Source organism: Schistocerca serialis, chromosome 1 (assembly GCF_023864345.2).
Source record: "Schistocerca serialis cubense isolate TAMUIC-IGC-003099 chromosome 1, iqSchSeri2.2, whole genome shotgun sequence".
NCBI classification, from domain to species: Eukaryota; Metazoa; Arthropoda; class Insecta; order Orthoptera; family Acrididae; genus Schistocerca; species Schistocerca serialis.
The window spans coordinates 848,417,359-848,422,464 of record NC_064638.1 but is presented as its reverse complement, the minus strand read 5'-3'; positions in this window follow the sequence as shown (position 1 = coordinate 848,422,464).

Genomic DNA, 5,106 nt, shown 5'->3' with positions numbered 1-5,106 from the left:
ACGAAACGCGCCGCTCTTCTTTGGATCTTCTCTATCTCCTCCGTCAACCCGATCTGGTACGGATCCCACACTGATGAGCAATACTCAAGTATAGGTCGAACGAGAGTTTTGTAAGCCACCTCCTTTGTTGATGGACTACATTTTCTAAGCACTCTCCCAATGAATCTCAACCTGGTACCCGCCTTACCAACAATTAATTTTATATGATCATTCCACTTCAAATCGTTCCGTACGCATACTCCCAGATATTTTACAGAAGTAACTGCTACCAGTGTTTGTTCCGCTATCATATAATCATACAATAAAGGATCCTTCTTTCTATGTATTCGCAATACATTACAGTTGTCTATGTTAAGGGTCAGTTGCCACTCCCTGCACCAAGTGCCTATCCGCTGCAGATCTTCCTGTATTTCGCTACAATTTTCTAATGCAGCAACTTCTCTGTATACTACAGCATCATCCGCGAAAAGCCGCATGGAACTTCCGACACTATCTACTAAGTCATTTATATATATTGTGAAAAGCAATGGTCCCATAACACTCCCCTGTGGCACGCCAGAGGTTACTTTAACGTCTGTAGACGTCTCTCCATTGATAACAACATGCTGTGTTCTGTTTGCTAAAAACTCTTCAATCCAGCCACACAGCTGGTCTGATATTCCGTAGGCTCTTACTTTGTTTATCAGGCGACAGTGCGGAACTGTATCGAACGCCTTCCGGAAGTCAAGAAAAATAGCATCTACCTGGGAGCCTGTATCTAATATTTTCTGGGTCTCATGAACAAATAAGGCGAGTTGGGTCTCACACGATCGCTGTTTCCGGAATCCATGTTGATTCCTACATAGTAGATTCTGGGTTTCCAGAAATGACATGATACGCGAGCAAAAAACATGTTCTAAAATTCTACAAGAGATCGACGTACGAGATATAGGTCTATAGTTTTGCGCATCTGCTCGACGACCCTTCTTGAAGACTGGGACTATCTGTGCTCTTTTCCAATCATTTGGAACCCTCCGTTCCTCTAGAGACTTGCGGTACACGGCTGTTAGAAGGGGGGCAAGTTCTTTCGCGTACTCTGTGTAGAATCGAATTGGTATCCCGTCAGGTCCAGTGGACTTTCCTCTATTGAGTGATTCCAGTTGCTTTTCTATTCCTTGGACACTTATTTCGATGTCAGCCATTTTTTTCGTTTGTGCGAGGATTTAGAGAAGGAACTGCAGTGCGGTCTTCCTCTGTGAAACAGCTTTGGAAAAAGGTGTTTAGTATTTCAGCTTTACGCGTGTCATCCTCTGTTTCAATGCCATCATCATCCCGTAGTGTCTGGATATGCTGTTTCGAGCCACTTACTGATTTAACGTAAGACCAGAACTTCCTAGGATTTTCTGTCAAGTCGCTACATAGAATTTTACTTTCGAATTCAATGAACGCTTCACGCATAGCCCTCCTTACGCTAACTTTGACATCGTTTAGCTTCTGTTTGTCTGAGAGGTTTTGGCTGCGTTTAAACTTGGAGTGGAGCTCTCTTTGCTTTCGCAGTAGTTTCCTAACTTTGTTGTTGTACCACGGTGGGTTTTTCCCGTCCCTCACAGTTTTACTCGGCACGTACCTGTCTAAAACGCATTTTACGATTGCCTTGAACTTTTTCCATAAACACTCAACATTGTCAGTGTCGGAACAGAAATTTTCGTTTTGATCTGTTAGGTAGTCTGAAATCTGCCTTCTATTACTCTTGCTAAACAGATAAACCTTCCTCCCTTTTTTTATATTCCTATTAACTTCCATATTCAGGGATGCTGCAACGGCCTTATGATCACTGATTCCCTGTTCTGTACATACAGAGTCGAAAAGTTCGGGTCTGTTTGTTATCAGTAGGTCCAAGATGTTATCTCCACGAGTCGGTTCTCTGTTTAATTGCTCGAGGTAATTTTCGGATAGTGCACTCAGTATAATGTCACTCGATGCTCTGTCCCTACCACCCGTCCTAAACATCTGAGTGTCCCAGTCTATATCTGGTAAATTGAAATCTCCACCTAAGACTATAACATGCTGAGAAAATTTATGTGAAATGTATTCCAAATTTTCTCTCAGTTGTTCTGCCACTAATGCTGCTGAGTCGGGAGGTCGGTAAAAGGAGCCAATTATTAACCTAGTTCGGTTGTTTAGTGTAACCTCCACCCATAATAATTCACAGGAACTATCCACTTCTACTTCACTACAGGATAAACTACTACTAACAGCGACGAACACTCCACCACCGGTTGCATGCAATCTATCCTTTCTAAACACCGTCTGTACCTTTGTAAAAATTTCGGCAGAATTTATCTCTGGCTTAAGCCAGCTTTCTGTACCTATAACGATTTCAGCTTCGGTGCTTTCTATCAGCGCTTGAAGTTCCGGTACTTTACCAACGCATCTTCGACAGTTGACAATTACAATACCGATTGCTGCTTGGTCCCCGCATGTGCTGACTTTGCCCCGCACCCGTTGAGGCTGTTGCCCTTTCTGTACTTGCCCAAGGCCATCTAACCTAAAAAACCGCCCAGCCCACGCCACACAACCCCTGCTACCCGTGTAGCCGCTTGTTGCGTGTAGTGGACTCCTGACCTATCCAGCGGAACCCGAAACCCCACCACCCTATGGCGCAAGTCGAGGAATCTGCAGCCCACACGGTCGCAGAACCGTCTCAGCCTCTGATTCAGACCCTCCACTCGGCTCTGTACCAAAGGTCCGCAGTCAGTCCTGTCGACGATGCTGCAGATGGTGAGCTCTGCTTTCATCCCGCTAGCGAGACTGGCAGTCTTCACCAAATCAGATAGCCGCCGGAAGCCAGAGAGGATTTCCTCCGATCCATAGCGACACACATCATTGGTGCCGACATGAGCGACCACCTGCAGATGGGTGCACCCTGTACCCTCCATGGCATCCGGAAGGACCCTTTCCACATCTGGAATGACTCCCCCCGGTATGCACACGGAGTGCACATTGGTTTTCTTCCCCTCTCTTGCTGCCATTTCCCTAAGGGGTCCCATTACGCGCCTGACGTTGGAGCTCCCAACTACCAGTAAGCCCACCCTCTGCGACTGCCCGGATCTTGCAGACTGAGGGGCAACCTCTGGAACAGGACAAGCAGCCATGTCAGGCCGAAGATCAGTATCAGCCTGAGACAGAGCCTGAAACCGGTTCGTCAGACAAACTGGAGAGGCTTTCCGTTCAGCCCTCCGGAATGTCTTTCGCCCCCTGCCACACCTTGAAACGACCTCCCACTCTACCACAGGTGAGGGATCAGCCTCAATGCGGGCAGTATCCCGGGCAACCACAGTCTTAGTCCGATCAGGGGATGCGTGGGACGAGCTGGCCGTCCCCGACAAACCCCCGTCCGGACCCCCACAGTGATGCCCATTGGCAACAGCCTCAAGCTGTGTGACCGAAACCAACACTGCCTGAAGCTGGGAGCGAAGGGATGCCAACTCAGCCTGCATCCGAACACAGCAGTTGCAGTCCCTATCCATGCTAAAAACTGTTTTGCAAAGAACGTCTGAACTAATCTACAGAGAGCGCAAACAAATCGACAAAATTTAAACGGTTATTAAAATACAAGATTGCCTAGTAAATGCAGTAATGCTGCTACTTGCGCACTGCTGACACTGCTCGGCGGCGGAAGGAGACTAAGCGAAATTACACTATTCAGGTACTAAAACACGATGCTACACTCTCAAATACTATAATACGCCCGAAATTTATGAATTAAACAATGCAAGTACCAAAAACACGCAAAGAAATTAAGAATTAAACTATGTAGCAAATGAGTGAGCTAGGAGTTAGGAGTATACGACTTGCTGCTGCAGCTGCTTATCCAACGGCGGCAGGGAGCACACTGACTGCGACCAACCGACACTGGCCGTTCAAAACAAAAACAGTAGACAAACGACCACGCGAATTTACACTATTCAGGTACTAAAACGCGATGCTACAACTCTCAAATACTATAATACGCCCGAAATTTATGAATTAAACAATGCAAGTAGATGGCGAGCAATCGGCACTAAATAAAGCTCCGCTGAAAAGTGTTTTGGCCGGTTGCACTGCTGATAAAAACAGACTCTGTATGAGCGCAGGTGTTCATCACATTACATTATACGACTTCTGTAAATTTAGGACTGGACAAAATATTAATTGCATAGCGTGCGTTATATGAAGAACTGTCAATGCAAACGATGCCTGGGGTCGTGACGTATATCCGCTAATAGCGGTTGTCTAGTCCCACACCTCTCTTTCTTCTCTAAAAACAATCCGAAATTCCTAGGGAGACCCAACGGAACACCAAGTCACTGTAAATAAGTCGTTTGTGGGTTAATTTTTCCTACATTAAAAACTCTAGGGGATTGTGATCTTTGTTTACCATAGTGGTTATGCCATAGACAAAATATCGTAACTTTGAGAAAGTATAGACGACGGCTAACGCCTCCAGTTCTGTAACGGAATAATTACACATGCTCTTATTCAGCACACGACTGGAAAATGCGATAATTTTATATTTTTTTCTCCATTTGCATCCACCTCTTCTAACACTCCCACCTTGATGCCAGTTTTGCTGCAATCCTATGCAGTGCGTAATGGAATGCTCGATTAGCGTGGGCTGGATGAGCGTATTCACCAAAGCTTGTTTCATTCACTGAATACACTATTCACCCCCACATCCTTGTTCCAATACACTTCCTTTCCCGGGATCGTGCACAACAGGTGTGACGTCATTTTCTATAAATCGCCTGTAAAAAATTATTAATTCAAGTAAACTCCTCACCTTTTTCATGGTGGTTAGTTGTGCGAACTCATATATCGCCTTGAACTTGGGTAATCTGGTGCCCCACAAAAGCAATTTACTTCTTAGCAAAAGCTTATTTCTCAAAATTCAGTATTTGTCCGACCTTCAACAGAGCAAATAGTAGCTCCCATGCTTAAAAATTTTGCTCGTTCCAGAACTCCACTCCAAACGTCGTGTCAGCAATGTATTTTGTGACAAACGTAATTAGCGTCAAGTCAAGAGTCCGTATAAACACATAGGAACATGTGGAAAAAGCAGACAGTAGCTTCTTGAACTGACAGCAC